The following is an 18,929-nucleotide window of genomic DNA, read 5'->3' as shown; positions in this document are numbered from 1 at the left end:
TTCAAAAACCAAGGTATTTCTCTCATCAAAGCAAAGATTCTGGAAGTGAAACTGACAGACTGCTAACCATCACTAAATAAACCCAACACTAACTCTGACAGGGCTGCTAGGGAGTCTGATTAGGGCATTAGTTTTCCACCATACTAACACTGACACGGGTCCATGAAATATGAGATAAGCAGGAGGAATAAATGAGTTGTAAATTAGATGTAAGTGCCATAACAGTATCTCAGGTGCATGTAGAGCTGTTATGAACACTGATATATTTTAAGTTTGTAGAAAGGAAGGAAAATATGCACCTTGTGTTCGACTGAGTACAAATCTGCACAGGTCCTTCCATGTTAACGGGGGAAACTTTTGCTTATCCAGGCTGCAGAAGGAGCTCGGCATCAAGGAAACCTCACATAATAAAATCCAAAATTACAAAGGGTGTTTTACCCTGGATTTCATATGAAAATCAGTTTGCATCACTTAGCCTATCACTTTGACGCTCAGGGAAAAGAAGCCATAAGAATATCAAAGAGAAGAAATTAGTCTACAACTTAAAATAAGTCATGGATGATCCATACACAGGTAATTCACATTGAACTCTACTAGGATTAGACAACGACACTCTGATTTTTAATATAACTATCATTTGTAAATTAAGATATTCAGATTAAAAAAACTTCCCTGTAATATAGGAATTGTGAGGAAAAAGAAGTAGAGAAATTTCAAAGTATTTCATCAGAATATATTATGTTAGTTATAAAGAAATACATATATATACAATTTAAATGTTCATTTTCATTCACACATTCTCTCTTCACACACACACACACAAATTTGACTTTTATTCATCTATTTTTACAAAGGGAACTAATATTTTAGCCTGACTTAGTTATCTGATTAAAGATATTTTTTTTTCTGACTCTCAAAATCTATTTTATAACAATTTGCAAGTTAAGCCTCTGCTACAATGCTTTGTCCAGACACTTCATATTTTAACACATATGGAGTTATAATCCACTGGAACTAATACATGTAACCAGTAAATTCATTAACAAGCAGGATTTGAGAAGAATGCTCCATTAATTTATTTTCAAAGAAGATTTCTATTAACGCTTTCCTCTTCTTACATAAAAGAGAAATCTTCAGTTGAAAAAATAGCCAACTGGTGGAGTAAAAGAGATGCCGTGTTTGCTTCCACGGTCCTGATGCTCTGCAATTTTCCCTTTTCTCAGTGTTAATAAAGCACTTGTGTAGAAATCCCATCTAGAGAGCTTTATCATTGACCTGATTCAATTATATTATTTGTCCTAGCACTACCTAGTTCCAATTTTTAAAATCATTAATCATATTTAATATTTTTTTGTACTTTTACTCTGAAAAACAAATATCTGTAATGACCACAAATAAGTTATATAAGTTGATAAATATCTGTATATTTGTGAATGAAATAATAAAAATTCCTTCTGGTATCTGAGAAAAGGTATTTTAGTAAGTATTGTATCACACTGATCTCTGGTATTATTCTGGGCATAGCACTGTATGTTATGTAGGTGGACAAAATCCCCTCTTTGTAGGTGCTTTTTTCGTGTTCAGAACCCATTTTATAGGGGGACCTGCTGAGACACCCTACTCTCCTCAGACCTTGCCTACCCCACCTCACCAGAGCCCAGGGACCTCAGAGTCTTCTGAGGCACAGGGAGAAGAGACCCTCAGAACAGGCTCTTCAAGTCCCACACTCATTTCTGAAGGAATATTTCTCCTGCCATGATGGTGAAGAGGGAAAATTCTTCCTTTTCCTTTTTCTAGAATCTTTCCTCTGCAGCCTCTTTGAAATTAAGGGTCCTAGGCAGCCTCCACTGACACGGTTCTCATACAGTGAGGAGACGTCCTTTAAAAGTTCTAAAATTATGGTACATTTGAATAATTGCATTTTTATTTTAATAATTACAATTAAAGCCCATAATGAAATACTGCACTTGACCATGTCAATATCCTTTCATAACCCCATTCAGAGATTACACAGACAGTCTACACGAAGTCTCCTGAACTTGAGGCCTGAGCTAAATGCTCCTATGGCCCTTGCCCTGATGAAAGGGTCTGCTTCTGTGAATGTTTAAATGTTAAATCAACTTTAAACAGATGTTCATAAACAGAGATAAAACTCAGGGATGTATTCTTCTAGGCTGTATATCCATCAAAATCCTAAATATGTAAAAACAGGTGCAAATCAAATCTAGAAGGGACAAATTGAAAAATATTTTGATTCATTTACTTGAAATACCATTCTACTCACTATAATTAATGATATAAAACACTATGTCATTCATAAATGTCTATTTCCTTGACCCATTTTCTAAATCTAATCACTTCTCTTTTTCTAGGACAGAAATCAGACTTTGCATATATGGTGCAGAGCATTTCTAGAACACTAGTGAGGATGATATTCATTTGAAAATTGATTCTTAGAAACATCTTTATAACTGGGAAAGATAGAGTATATTTCCTTAGAATTGGTTTATCAACACAGAAATGCTGCATCTTGTTAGTAATAAGAAGCATAACATCACTTGAATGGATATTAGTCTTGTTCCTTCTGAATGAAACACTAAAGCAACAAAACAGCAACAAGACTGCCACGTGACAAGTCCTATATATTGACAGTAACAGAAATAAACATCCAAAGGAAGGACTAGCACAGAGTCATAGTGAATCTTACAAACTAATGACCTCACACTATTCATCATGTAAATAATTATGAGGCATCTCTTTCTTAGAAATATTATTTTCTATAAATCCAGACTTGTTTTCTTAGATTTATATATTGCTTTTCACTGAGTTTTGTATCCATTATTTTAGGTAGTGGTGAAACAAGATTTTCTACTAATTTCTTGATAAGAGGATCCACTGGTATAAGAGGTTAAATAAACTTCCACTGTTACACAAGAGAGGGCAAAGCAAAGAGCTGGAACTTGAAACTGGATCTCTCAGTCCTGGTCTATTTCCATACCCTGAAGGGACCATGGTGGGCTCATCCAACAGACAGGTTAGACAAATGTATAGGTCCAAGGAAAGCAGGAACCTCAAAATAGATTTTAAAAAATTTGATATTGTAAAAAAAGAAAAAGCCCAACCAAATCCTAACCCCAAAGTGTTACCAAAGTCAGGACTTGGGAACTTTTGTTTTTTTCCTGCTATCACTGCTGTATTTTTTATTATAAAGTATTATTATAGCTACAAAGCTCTATAGATACACATACTAAGTTTTTAAATTAATTCTATTTTTTTTCAAACTATTTTCCCGTTTAGGTTACTACAGAATATAGAACAGAACTCCCTGTGCATACAGTAAGTCCTTGTCAGTTATCTATTTTAAATATATTTAAAATGTATCTGTTTTAAATATTCCTTCAACTTGAGTTGTGGCTAAAGATTTGTAAGATTCATTGAAGCTTTTTATCTATTTTTTTCTAAGACAGGCAGGCTGCCACATGCAGCGCCTCATTTGGTGTGTCTGGAGTCTTGTAAGCTTGACTATCCTACATTCTCCTACAAATGGACCTTGGGAGCCTGTGGGGAGGGTCTGGACGGAGAGCACAGCTAATCTTTTACCCTTGACCCAAGAATGATCCTTTATCAGGGAAGGTCATGCTCTTCAGTTGAACACACAGTTTCAGGAGGAAGGCACCTGGAGTGGTGAGGAGGATGGATATACCCACCTAGTCAGCCAGATCAGTTGAATCAACCCTGGTGATCAATGGGGTGACAGGTGTCACAGACAGATAGCCCTCACACCCTGTTTTTTCCTATTTTTTAACTTCAAATTAGCTATGGTTGAGTGGTGGGAATGTTGGGGCACCTTTTTTCATTGCTCATCACTTCTAAAGACTTTAATTCATCTGTGTATTAAACAACATTGAAAGTGTCTTCAATGAGAACATTATATTCTAAGTCTGTTAAGACCAGAATTCATCAGGAATGCAGAAAATAATAAATTTTATTAACATTCTAAGAAGTATAAATCACCTCTTCAATTTAAAAATATGGTAATACTTCTACATAAAAATAAATGAACTGTGGCAGCTAGGGATGGACAGCATTTAGAATCAAGATATTATGATATTAGTAATCTAATGATAAACCTATCCACCTGAAGAGGATCTAATTATTAAGTCTCATAAGGGGCACTGCTATTGATCTTACACACTTGTGGGTTAAAATATAAAACATAAAAAAACTATCAGGAACTTATTTCTGAAAAGTTTACTGACAAATACTATATTTGAAAGGAGAATGAGCATTTTTACCTTGCCAATGTCCCTGCCTTTGTGAAGGAAGAAGAAACAGTAGTTTTTTAAAATCCAACAATTATAAAACCAACGGCAGTTCCCAAGTGCCACTCACCTTCCCCTCAAAAGCTTATTAAGGGAAAACTGTAACTTATTCAAAAGAACTGAAATTTTAAAAGTCAATCACAGTTAAATGAGTGTCCAAATCTCGTAAATTTGATAATATACATAATTCCTAAAGTCTTCTTACATTTACTTTGGAATAGCACGGTTTTACATTCAGAAATAAGTCTCCTTTCTTTGTGGGAGCTGACTATATGGGTAATGTGAAATTAGAAAAATTTTGAAATTGATTACTCAAAGTAATTTAATAATAAACTGTTATATTTGACATGGTAACCAATAAGGACCTACTGTACAGTGCAGGGAGCTTTGCTCAGCGTTATGTGACAGCCTGGATGGGAGGTGAGTTTGCAAAACGGATACTTGGATGTGAATGGCTGCGTCACTCTGCTGTGAATCTGAAACTATTACAGCATTGTTAATCAGCTATACTTCACTACAAAATAAAAAGTTAATAAAATAAGAGCTTAGTACCAGTCAAAAAATTTTAAAAGAAAACCAATAATTGAATAAAAACTGTCGGTTGGCTATACTTTTTCAGATTGTGTGAGTCACACTTACATGATCCAAGGTTATCTCATTAACTTGAGCCATGAGGTTTTTCAAATGAACAGCAAAATTGATAACAGACAAAAATTATTTTAACAGGACTGTTTGTCCTGTCCTTCTTGCCCAGTCCTATGAATTCTAATTTTAACTGTGTTGAATTTCCAAGCATTTTCAATAGAAAGGTCCTCCAAACTGACTCAGCTTGTCCCTAAACCTGCAATTCTTTGGCTCCTGAAATGGCAGAGAATTGACAGTTCTCTAAATTAGGGTTCTTGTTAACTCTGTGATAACTTTTATTTTCTTTGGCTATTTTACACAAAAGGAAATGCTTTCCTAAAATTCTATTATGTGTGTGTTTCCCATTAATTGGGTACTTAATAATAAATATACTAAGCAAGAAGTTTATATGGATTTTATCATTTAATGCTCACAACAGTCCCAGGGATAGATGACTATCGTCACCATTACCATCTCTGTTTAACAGACAAGGAAACTAAGCTTCAGAGAGGTTGTATAATTTATCAAAAAGAAGAGACAAGCTCTGGGTTCAGAGCCTACCTTTTATTCAGTTTTGATCACCACATTTTACAGCTTGTTCTGGTCATCAGTATTAAAAATGAAAGAGAGAGACTGTCTCATCCATAAGAGTTGGAATATTAACCTCACAGCATAGGTTAATTACACTAAAATGTTTATAATGTTCCCTGGAGTGAGGTTCTTTATAAGTATAAAATGCTCTGACTGGTTTGCAGTGACCCTTTGGAATATAAGGGCCAGTCAAGGGCTCTGTACCTTGTCTCAGGTTACAGAGTTCCACAAGAAACACATCAGACTGCAGAAACAATACAGAGCTCCACCTGGAGGAAATTAACTGGCCATCTGTTCTGTTCCTACAGAACTGAGGCTGAAGTAATGGCTTTGTCATAATACAGTAATATTGTAACAGCCTGCAAGTAAATGCAGAGGAGGTCCATTTTTAATAGAATGTACAAGAAGCAGTTCTTTCTTCCCTGTTGATCAAATGGTAAAGAATCTCCCTGCGATGCAAGCAAAAGACAGGGTTTGATCCCTGGGTCAGGAAGATCCTCTTGAGAAGGGAATGGCAATCCACTCCACTATTCTTTCCTGTAGAATTCCATGGACAGAGAAGCCTGGCGGGCTACAGCTCATGGGGTCGCAAAGAGTGTGACATGACTGAGCAACTAATACACACAAGAAGGAGCGTAACTAACGTATTTCTAAAGGAATAAGACTGTAATTGTACAAAGACATTCACCAGTAGAGAAGCTATTGTTGGTTTAAGATTTGAACCTAACACATGAGCTAAAATAGAGACGTCGCTTGACATGGGTAAATCATGAGCATTAGCAAACAAAAAATGCTAAAATCAAAGGATTTATCAACCAGAATCACACCATTTTGTCCTAAGTTCACTAAGGTCTTCGCAAAAATAATCAGAATTAATGTTACTAAATGTTAGTAATTTGGAAAAATAGTAGGCAAGTGCTGAATTTCATTGTTAAGTAACATTACTCCACAGCTTGATGCCTTGTAAACAGTGTGCTCCATTTCAGACACTGAATTTTAGAGCAAAATAAAGTTGGTTTAATCGCACTACTTTTTAAATTACCTTCTCCACATTAGCTTTATAAAGTGAATTTTTTAAAAAAAGAAATAACACTTTTATTTCACTGGAATAATAACACTAGAATTTTTTTTTTTTTGTCAAGTATCCTACAGTAAACCCATGGAAGAACTCGCCTTCGGGGCCCAATATTTAACATTCTCTTCTGTGAAACTCTTGAGATCATATATAAAGAAACAGTCTCCTAATGACATTTATCATAACCATATTGTGATATTTAATGTTTAATATTGTGATATTTTGGGCTTCCCTGATAGCTCAGTTGGTAAAGAATCCACCTGCAATGTCGGGAAGATATCCTAGAGAAGTGATAGGGTACCCACTCCAGTGCTCTTGGGCTTCTCTTGTGGCTCAGCTGGTAAAGAATCCTGCAATGCAGGAGGCCTGGGATCAATCCCTGGGTTAGGAAGATCCTTTGGAGAAGGGAAAGGCTACCCACTCCAGTATTCTGGCCTGGAGAATTCCATGGACTGTATAGTCCATGGGGTTACAAAGAGACAAAGAGTTGGACATGACTGAGTGACTTTCATTCACTTCATTCATTATGATATTTTATCACATACCACATGCAATTTACATAACTGCATAATGAAGATGTAGAAAATTTATTTTTTAAAACTAATAAAATTAAAATACAATTGAATAGAGTCTATAAATCCAAATACTCATATGGATCAGGACCTCATATGCTCTGATTCAAAAAGACACCACAGTCCAGAGAGACCCCAGTCTGAGGAAGGAAAATCTTGTTTATGGGCATTATCTCCATTTCAACAAGGGCCACTCTATCTTTATCTGGTTTACACACTGTATATTTTTGAATACACTAAAGAGAGGGAATTAGGACAAAAAATATGTATGTATATATACACACATATAGCATATACATATACAGCTTCAGTTCAGTTCAGTCGCTCAGTCGTGTCCGACTCTTTGCAACCCCATGAATCGCAGCACGCCAGACCTCCCTGTCCATCACCAACTCCTGGAGTTTACTCAAACTCATGTCCATCGAGTCAGTGATGCCATCCAGCCATCTCATCCTCTGTCGTCCCCTTCTCCTCCTGCCCCCAATCCTTCCCAGCATCAGGGTCTTTTCCAGTGAGTCAACTCTTTGCATAAGGTGGCCAAAGTACTAGAGTTTCAGCTTCAGCATCAGTCCTTCCAATGAACACCTAGGACTGATCTCCTTTAGGATGAACTGGTTGGATCTCCTTGCAGTCCAAAGGACTCTCAAGAGTCTTCTCCAACACCACAGTTCAAAAGCATCAATTCTTCGACGCTCAGCTTTCTTCACAGTCCAACTCTCACATCCGTACATGACCACTGGAAAAACCATAGCCTTGACCAGATGGACCTTTGTTGGCAAAGTAATGTCTCTGCTTTTTAATATACTATCTAGGTTGGGGATAACTTTCCTTCCAAGGAGGAAGCGTCTTTTAATTTCATGGCTGCAATCACCATCTGCAGTGATTTTGGAACCCAAAAAAAATAAAGTCTGACACTGTTTCCACTGTTTCCCCATCTATTTTCCATGAAGTGATGGGACCAGATGCCATGATCTAAATGATGAGCTTTAAGTCAACTTTTTCACTCTCCTCTTTCACTTTCATCAAGAGGCTTTTTAGTTCCTCTTCATTTCTGCCATAAGGGTGGTGTCATCTGCATATCTGAGGTTATTGATACTTTTCCAGGCAATCTTGATTCCAGCTTGTGCTTCATCTAGCCCAGCGTTTCACGTGATGTACTGAAGTTAAATAAGCAGGATGACAATACACAACCTTGATGTACTCCTTTTCCTATTTGGAACCAGTCTGTTGTTCCATGTCCAGTTCTAACTGTTGCTTCCTGACCTGCATACAGTTTTCTCAAGAGGCAGGTCAGGTGGTCTGGTATTCCCATCTCTTTCAGAATTTTCCACAGTTTATTGTGATCTACACAGTCAAAGATTTTGGCATAGTTAATAAAGCAGAAATATACATTTTTCTGGAACTCTCTTGCTTTTTGATGATCCAGCGAATGTTGGCAATTTGATCTCAGGTTCTTCTGCCTTTTCTAAAACCAGCTTGAACATCTGTAAGTTCACAGTTCACGTATTGCTGAAGCCTGGCTTGGAGAATTTTGAGCATTACTTTACTAGCCACTATAGCCTTTGGCCCAGATACTTTTACAGATGTGTTCTGAAACTATAAAGTCTAACCAATTGTTTTCTCTCATTTATTTGAGTTTCCTTTTATTCAGCTCATGCATGAGAAAAGATAGACTGTGAACATCATTATACTTCTATGGAGGAACTTCTGGATCAAGGGAGTGGCACAAGGAAATAGTCTCACAAAGGTGAAGATATTTTTCACCTAAACATTGAACAAATATCTGTTAAACGCATAGGCACTAAAATTATCCCTGAATACTTCTAGGTGTGGTTCTATACCACTAATACGCAGGGCCATATTAAATAATTGAAATCACCTGTTGGTAATTGCTTCACAATCCAGACATGATGGAACCTCCAGATGTACAAGCTAGATTTAGAAAAGGCAAAGGGACCAGAGATCAAATTGCCAACATCCGCTGGATCATAGAAAAAGCAAGGGAATTCCAGAAAAACATCAACTTCTGCTTCATTGACTATGCTAAAACCTTTGACTGTATGGGTCACAACAAACTGGAAAATTCTTCAAGTGATGGGAATACCAGACCACCTTACCTGCCTTCTGAGAAACCTGTATACAGGTCAAGAACTGGACATGAAACAAAGGACTGACTCAAATTTGGGAAAGGAGTACGTCAAGGCTGTATATTGTCACCCTGCTTATTTAACTCATATGCAGAGTGCAACATGTGAAATGCCAGACCGGATGAAGCTTAAGCTGGAATCAAGATTGCTGGGAGAAATATAAATAACATTACACGTGCAGATGACACATTCCTAATGGAAGAAAGTGAAGAGGAACTAAAGAGCCTCTTGTTGAAGGTGAAAGAAGAGAATGAAAAAGTTGGCTTAAAACTCAACATTCAAAAACTGAAGATCATGACATCTGGCCCCATCACTTCATGGCAAATAGATGGGGAAAAAATGGAAACAGTAACAGAGTTTATTTTCCTGGGCTTCAAAATCACTGTGGACAGTAAGTGTCGCCATAAAATCAAATAATGTTTTGTCCTTTGAAGAAAAGCTATGACAACCCTAGAGAGTGTATTAAAAGGCAGAGACATCACTTTGTTGACTAAGGTCCCTATAGTCAAAGCTATGGTTTTTCCAGTAGTCATGTATGGATGTGAGAGTTTTGACCATTAAGAAGTCTGAGCATCAAAGAATTGATGCTTTCTAACTGCAGTGCTGGAGAAGACTCTTGAGAGTCCCTTGGACAGCAAGGAGATCAAACCAGTCAACCCTAAGGGAAAGCAGTCCTGAATATTCATTGGAAGGACTGATGCTGAAGTTCCAATACTTTGGCCACTTGATGTGAAGTGTCAACTCACTGGAAATGAGGCTGATGTTGGGAAGACTGAGGGCAGGAGGAGAAGGGGGTGACAGAGGATGAGATGGCTGATGACATCATTGACTCAGTGAATGTGAGTTTCAGCAAACTTTGGGAGATAGTGAAGTTGAAAGGAAAACCTGGCGTGCTGCCGTCCCTGGGGTCTCAAAGAGTCGGAAACAACTGAGCTACTGAATAACAAATAGGAAATCACTGTAATCACCTGTTGGTAATTTTTTGGGTATCTTTAATGGGATTTCAAAAAAATTCTTTGATCAGGACTCAACATAAATGCTCTCAGGTAAAAAGTATATTCATAGCAGCTTAATCAGTTAAACAAAAAGGCAGACCTTTTTCTTGTCTGACCAAATTTTCATTTACTCTGTCAACAATTTTTGCTTCCAAACCCTAACTGCCATTTCAGCAAGACTTCCTGTTATATTGTATCTATTTGACCTCTATACATCTGTTAAATAACCAACTGAATTCCAGTGCCTTAACATTTTCAGTATCAAAACTGGGATGCTGCCAGGTTTGCACTTTAGCCACCCCCCCAGACTCTCTCCTGCCCTCTGGTTGGATTCTTATCAATCCCATCGTATTGATTTTACTACACTCTGGTACTGTTATTGGGGCTTCCCTGATAGCTCAGTTGGTAAAGAATCTGCCTGCAATGCAGGAGACCCCGGTTCAATTCCTGGGTTGGGAAGAGCCGCTGGAGAAGAGAGAGGCCACCCACTCCAGTATTCATCAATTACTCCAAAATGCCTTTTTCAGTTCATATCACTGTCTACTATCTCCTTTGTTCTTCTCTGATCATTTTCTATATTCAATCATCACACCCATTTATCAGGTTCTCTTGTCTTTTTCATTTAGTTAAGGGATGGCCCAGTCAGGAATATCTTGAGTTGATTTTTAAATATGATTAAGATTCCAAGGGGCTTCCCAGGTGGTGCTATCAGTAAAGAACCCTCCTGCCAAAAAAGGAGACATAAGAGATGCAGGTTCTATCCCTGGGTTGGGAAGAGCCCCTGGAGGAGGACACAGCAATCCACTCCAATATCCTTGCCTGGAGAATCCCATGGACAGAGGAGCCTGTGGGGCTACAGTCCATAGGGTTGCACAGTCAGACATGACTGAAGTGACTTAGCACACAAATGTTCCTAGATAAAATACAACATTCACAATTAAATGTGAATTCCAGATAAACATGGGATATTGGGAATAACATATTAAAATTATTGCTAATCGGAAATTCAAATATAACTGGGCATTCTGCATCTTTATTTGTTAAATCTGGCAACCTTGTAGGGTACATTTAACTGAGATGAATGAAAATATGGGTTAGAGCCCGAAGATAATTTTAAATGTGGAACAAATTGTTGTGCCAGGAAGATCTAAGAATATATCAAGAGCAGAAGTGAGAAGCAGGGTAGGTGGAAGTGATTACTGGGCATCTGCAGGCAATCTGAAATCACAGTGCTCATTGAAAGCAATGTTTTCCAACTTTTTAGACCAACAGCACAGGCAGAAATGTATTTTGCATCATAAGCCAGAACATATACACATTTCTACAGTAAAACAGATCATTTATATCTCTTCTATTTCATTTTTTAAAAGTTATCACAACTCACTATATTCACTTAAAAATCCACGAATGGGTGATGATACATAATGTGAAAAATACTGGTCTAATGCACAGGAAAACAGTCTGTCAGTCCAAAGACATTTGCTGTGGTGTTGAGAGAAGATGGTGGTTATGTGGTCAAATTTAAAAGGAAGGCTACAAATTCAAAGGAGGTCTAAAGCAGGCAAGACTATTCTTAGACAGTTCAGGTCAAACTTTAGACAGCTAAAAGCAAGTTGGAAATCTGAGGCAAATGCTTCAGATGAAGGGCAAGGGGAATAAAAATTGAATCAAGTGCAGTCTATCCTCCAGGGATAGGAAAATGGTACAAGTGCAAGGTAAGAGGCAAAGGCAGTGAACTTGGGCAGAGGCACAGAAATATGCTATATGATGAAAAGAAACAAGAGGAGGAAAATAGAGAGGTCACACCCTTCTAGGACAACATCGGATGACCTGAGCATGACATCACAGTACATTAGCAAATCAAGATCAGGCAAACAAAAAATAGAAATGATCTAAGTTAATTACAGCTAATTCATTTTTATAAGAAATAGTTTTTGCTCCACTGATGACACTTAAAATTTAGCTATACTGCTTTGCAGAAAAGAACTTTCTTTTCTATTTTTTATCTTTATTACAATGATGAACATCTTTAACTTGGAGTTGTATTTTTGCAATAATTAAAATAGCCATGAACTGTGCAAATGTGACTACAGCAAAAAGAGAGTCCAATAAACTGGAATTATATTTCCAAAGTTGTGGGTAGCGTTTCTGTGTTTCCTCTTATGTTAGAATATCTGGCTATTAAGGAACAGATTGTCATAACAGAGAATCTTTATAGTAGATGAAAACAAAAATGAGCAGATGGACACTAAAAAAGTTTTTCTCCATACATGGTTCCTAAAAGTAAAATAAAGAGAATCCCTAACTGTTGCATGTAAATAAAATGACTCCGCACAGCAAATGTTTATTCAATGACTTGCAGCATGAATAGCTTCATTAAATACACAATTACACACATGGAAGTGTGGGGAAATTGACTTCTTCTATCTTCTTTGATATATCAGTGTTTTTTCTGGGACTTAGGGGAGAACAAGTTGAATTCAACTGTTTTGGTCCAGAATTCAATGGCATGGTCAAGCTCTCATGGGTTCCTGTTTCAGCTACCTTGGTTAAAGTTTACCCTTGCTAAGCCCTGCGAGGCAGAGGGATGGCAGTATTTCTTTTAAAACAAGTAGTCAAGAAAACTGCTGCCACAGTCACCCAAAACAGTCAAGATTTAGCCATGTTAGAAGAAACAGAGAAAAACGGAGAAGCTTAGGCTTCACTTTACTAAGGAGAGCCATGAGTCACACGAGCCTCAAGTTGTTGTTCAGTTGTTCAGTCATGTCCGACTCTTTGTGACCCCAGAGACTGCAGCATGCCAGGCTTCCCTGTCCTTCACCATCTCCCTAAATTCGCTCAAACTCAAGTCCATTGAGTCGGTGATGCCAACCCTCCATCTCATCCTCTGTCACCCCCTTCACCTTCTGCCCTCAGTCTTTCCCAGCATCAGGGTCTTTTCCAATGAGTCAGTTCTTCCCATCAGGGGGCCAAAGGATTGGAGCTTCAGCATCAGTCCTTCCAGTGAATATTCAGGACTGATTTCCTTTAGGACTGACTGGTTTGATTTCCTTGCAGTCCAATGCACTGTCAAGAGTCTTCTCCAATACCACAGTTCGAAAGCGTCAATTCTTCAGTGATCAGCCTTCTTGATGGCCCAACTCTCACATCCACACATGACAACTAGAAAAACCATGCTTTGACTATAGGGACCTTTATCAGCAATGTGATGTCTCCGCTTCATATGTCTATGCAATGTGCAGAGTCCGTGAGGAGTTCAGAGGATTTAGGGCATCAGTCACTTGTCTCCTTGCATGGTCCTGCAATAAAACATTCTCTGCTCCAGCATTTTGGTTTCTTTGGCCTCACTGTGTGTCAGGCACACCAAGGTGACTTTTGAAAACAAGGAATAACTAGAACTGTGTTGCTGGAACTTTGCACTCAGGGGTTAAGGATAAATCTTGGAGTACTTGGGGCAATGCCATCTGTCTGGCCCCGAAGTCTATAGTGCCCTACTGAGAAATAATGCTTTAGATTGTACAAATAACTATGCAAGCCAATGGATACATTTCATATACCAAATCACAGTGCCCAGGAATGCCTAAAAATATTTGAACACCAAATGCAAAAAAATCTGGTCCAAATTCCAATTCTTAGAATCCGTTTTTTCATGGTTCACCTCCTTTCCGATTGCTGGGGCCAAGGAGAAAAGCCATGCTCAGCCATGGCTGTGTTATGGCAGAGGACATTCCCAGAAAAATGAACGGGGAGGAGAGGGTGAGGAGGAGAGCAGATGAACAGGGAAAAAAAAAAACAAAACAGGAAAAGGCTGTCACTTGTTACTTATAAAATGACTAAAACTGTTGCAGATGAAGTTAGTGAATAGCACTTTCAATTCTGGAAAAGTCATGAATGAAAACATGGGTGGATGTTTTCCATGGGCCAGTGAGGACATAGATGATACAAAGAAAGAGACTGCTCAACATCTAATTAGTAGACAAAAAGGCATTTATGGCATCTGTCCCCTCACAAACAATTCTGAATTTTTAGAGACTATCATGTTTCTATTTACCCCACTACGTATAACGTCATGTTCGGACCAATGATTACCTTTACACCTTTACATACATAAATACTTATGAGCCTCAAAACAACCCTACAATTAATACATGCAAAAACTGCATGCATAAAACTTACCTAATCGGGATTTAAACTCGAGTCTAGCTGACATCAAAGGTGGCGCCGTGTACTTTCTATTACCTCATACCAGTAATAGCCCATGTCCTATTCTCCTTTCCTATTTTATTTTATCCCAACTAAATAGATATTTAAATAAGCATCCATGTGCATATACTGTAAGAAATTCAGGAGCTTTTATTTCTGACATCACCACAGTGTCCAGCTTGAAAAGCTGCACCGGCACATTTTCACCACAAGGGTGCACTGAAGTAGCAATTTATCAAGCTGGACATAAAGAATTAATGATGTTTCTCCAAAGGGTTAATTCCTTTGCAAGGAATATATATACTCACAATAACACAAAAAGTATCAATGACAGAATTTGTGACATTAGTTGATGATAAACTGGTTTGGATGAGTTCTTAAATATTTTGATGGTCTCAACTACCTAAAAGAAATTTTCTGAGTATAAAGGGATTGCACTCTTATTCTGCCCAGCTGGGCTAATTCTCACTAGAGCTGTATAAGAAATAAATCAATTCTGACAAATGAATGAACATTATTATTCTGTTTTAGAATTGCTATTTAATAACTCTAATTGGCAGGCCACTGATTTACTTTTTCCTTCCGAGTTGGTTTTATGCATCTGCCTGCTTGTGCTTAGTCTGAGTAATTTTGAGTTATCAAAAATAATGAGTGTTCCTACATGAAAGTTAGGTTTAACGTTGTGTGTGTGTGTGTGTGTGTGTGTGTGTGTGTGTGTGTTTAGTCACTCAGTTGTGTCTGACTCTTTGTGACCCCATGGACTGTAGCCCCCCAGGCCCCTCTGTCCGTGGAATTCTCCAGGCAAGAATACTGGAGTGGGTTGCCATTCCCTTCTCCAGGAGAATCTTCCCAACCCAGGGAGTGAACCCAGGTCTCCTGCATTGCAGGCAGATTCTTTACTGTCTAAGCTGTCAAGGAAGCTCTAAAGTTAGGTGTCTGGGCTTAGTCACTCAGTCCTGTCTGACTCTCTGTGACCCCATGGACTGCAGCCCGCCAGGCTCCTCTATCCATGGGGATTCTCCAGGCAAGAATATTGGAGTGGGTAGAGATGCCCTTCTCTAGGGGATCTCCCCAACCCAAGAATCAAAGCCAGGTCTCCCACATCGCAGACGGATTCTTTACCATCTGAGCCACCAGGGAAGCCCAATATTACGTGTACCATGTTTAAATTTGGTAGTTGTTTTCAACACTCAGCAATCACCTTCATAAAACCTCTACACTTGGGGAGGGGATATGTGGATATGGTTGTGCATCTGATGAGAAATAAACCAATGTGTGAAAATGTAAGTGATGTGTTTATACCTTGCCTCAAAGATGATAGCGTAATTAAATGGAGCATCAAAGCTTTCCCTGAAAAAGAAAGGGGGGCACATGGGTTAAATAACTGCTACCTTATTCAGAGCATGCAAAACTGCAGAAATCCAGGGCGCTGTTCAATTCAATATGAACTGTGTAGTGCAGGGTCTTTAGAGCCATGGGCCACAGTTCTGGTCTTATTATCTCCATTTATAGTTAACATCTTTATACTACTTAGTTGGTATCAAAAATTCAAGGACTTCACAGAGACAAGGTGAGATTTTTCCTTCAACATGCATTTATGGAAAGCCATGAGATGGTCCTTTTACTAAGCTGAGACTATACAGTAATATGAGAGATGGATATGGCCCTCCACCATTAGGTACTTCACCATCTTTTTTTAACCTTGACTCTAGCTATAAATAAAGGGGGAAAATTTTGCTACTTTCAGCAACATGGATGGACTTGGAGGGCATTATGTTAACTGAAATAAGTCAGACAGAGAAAGACAAATACTGTGTGATATTACTTATGTGTGGAATCTAAAATATACAACAAACTATTGAATATAACAAAAAAGAAGCAGACTCATAGATATAGAGAAAAAACTAGTGGTTACTAGCAGGGAGAATGAGGGGCAAGGGACAAACTACTGGGTGTAAGATGGATTCAAGGATATATTGTACAATATGGAAAATAAAAGCAATATTTTGTAGTAACTGTAAATGGAAAGTAACCTTTAAAATTGGATAAAATAAAGAGGAATCACACAAAAGTACCATAAAATAGTTATAACTGAGTGAGTTTTAAAATAATAAAATATATTTTTAGGTCACTGACTTAATATATAACAGAATCACTGAGTTCTATATTAACAAATGTCTATGAAATATATTTGAGTTTGGAATAATTTTAAACTTTTTCCTACTTCTATTTGATACCCCAAACGATTGCTTATTTAAGCCATTTCGGTGTGTGGCAACAAAGAGAAATAAACAATGTCATCTGCATAAAAAAGACAGGGACTTATATCTGCTTAACTGCTGTATTATTTTGCCTTTTTTTTTTTAACATTAGGTCCATGAAGAGTGTTTACAGACATAAAATTAATTCCAAGCCCCAGAGAATATTTTCTTCAATCCTTGGCCTCAGAAACACCCTATATATGCAACTTGGATCTGTGTTAGCAAAAGGAAGAAATCACAATAGTAAAAGGGTGTCTGAGGAGGGACACAAGAACACAGCTTGTTGATATTCTATCCATAAATCATGACGAGGAAGTTCCTCCACTAAGTCTACTTAATGTTCATAGTTTTTAATCTAATACTTTCTATTTCAAAACAGCACTCTCATCTTTTACAAATATTTCATAAAAAGAAATAGGTGGGGTTTGCAGAGGCTTTTCATCCTCATTTTGACACCATGGACTTCCCAGGTGGCGCTAGTGGTGAAGAACCCACCTGCCAAAGCAAAAGACGCAAGAGACACAGGTTCGATTCCTAGAGGGAGGCGTGGCAACCCACCCCAGTATTCCCGCATGGAGAATCCCATGGACAGAGGTGCCTGGCAGGTTAAAGTCCGTGGGGGTCACATGAAGTCGTACATGACTGAAGTGACCGAGCAGGCACACACTTGATAACATGAGCTCTCAACGTCTATACAATACATGCCAAAGACTAGCCATGATGCCGCACTAGGACTCACACAAAAATCAGGGTGATTGTGCTACTTGGGACATTAGCAGGTCTGTCCATGGCATGTCACACATTTCTTGCCTTCCTGTTCTTCAGCTAAACCCAGCTACACGAGAGACAAACACATTCACAAAATGATCACACAAAATGTCAGTGACTGCTAGCAGCCTATTATATTCTCTAACTTCTCTTGCCTGAGGCTATGTGAAGTCCATATAAAGATATAGAGGTCAATGGTTTAAACCAAAGAAATTAAATTCTAATTATAAATTTAAGGCACTGTGATAGGGAAAGGAAGTGATATTCAGAGATCAAGGCCTTCCTGACACTAATCACAGAAATAGCTAGAACCCCCTATTTCAGTAGTGTCTCAGCCTATAGGACTGTAAGTCAAGCAAGACTGATGGTTACAGGATCATTTATCTTTACAATGAAATTTGAGGTGTGATCACATCTGTTGCATTGCAGCTTAAAATCACATTATAAATTTAGTAACGGCCTGCTCCCCACATGATTCAGATTACTGCAAAAATTTTAACAAAATGGAGAGCAGTGAAAATCTGCTGACACTTGAGAGTCATTTTTTATCCCCTTTCTTATTTGATCACTATTTTTAAAACTTGGAAAAAAGAAGTCTAATGACTACAGAGACTTCTCATGATTATTATTATCATTATTAGTATTTATGAGAGCTCTCTAGATGATAATAAAGCCAAAATCTTCTCTATCTCTGCTATGCTCATCAGCCAATCTGCTTTATCAAGAGCAGGAGGCATTTTCCTGTTTGAACAGTTCTTGTGCCAGCCAACTTGTTCACTTTGGTACTATTTTCCTTGTCTCCTCATACAGTAATGACTTCATACATACTGTGAAAATTGCTATAATTCCTTCAGGGTTGGAAGAAAATAGAAATATATCCCCCTCATTTCACATGTGCAAAAACTGTAGCCTAAGCCAAACAGAGGGTAGATGAACTGCTAGGAACTCTCAGAACTTTAGTTTAGTGTTTTGTTTTGTTTTTTTTTTGGACAGTAAAATGGTTGCAACTTTTGGTCACTCCTCTTATTCTCAATTGACATGAATTCTGAGAATTTTGACATAACAAACTAGCCCAAACAGTGCAAGTTAAAATATCCCACTTAGCAGTAAAGGCACCAAACCAATAGATATTAATAAAAAAAGAACAGGACGGTAGCCCGCCAGGCTTCTCTATCCACGGGATTTCCCAGGCGAGAATACTGGAGTGGCTGGCCATTTCCCTCTCCAGGGGATCTTCCTGAACCAGAGATCAAACCTGCATTGGTAGGTGGATTCTTCACCACTGAGCCACCTGGGAGGCCCCTCCCTGGGGTATACGCCCTGTATAATCCACTCCCCTTGAGTGCAGGCGGAACCTGCACACTTGATGGG

The 18,929-nt window shown here is 38.2% G+C and overlaps 1 protein-coding gene across 4 annotated transcripts in view; it reads right to left on the bottom strand.

Moving 5' to 3' along the window:
• NOL4 (nucleolar protein 4) overlaps positions 1–18,929 on the bottom strand; it is a 451,497-nt gene that overhangs the window by 318,457 nt on the left and 114,111 nt on the right. The gene's annotated exons all lie outside the window — the stretch shown is intronic.

Source organism: Muntiacus reevesi, chromosome 4 (assembly GCF_963930625.1).
Source record: "Muntiacus reevesi chromosome 4, mMunRee1.1, whole genome shotgun sequence".
Taxonomy (NCBI): Eukaryota; Metazoa; Chordata; class Mammalia; order Artiodactyla; family Cervidae; genus Muntiacus; species Muntiacus reevesi.
This window is presented reverse-complemented; position numbering and strand designations above follow the sequence as displayed.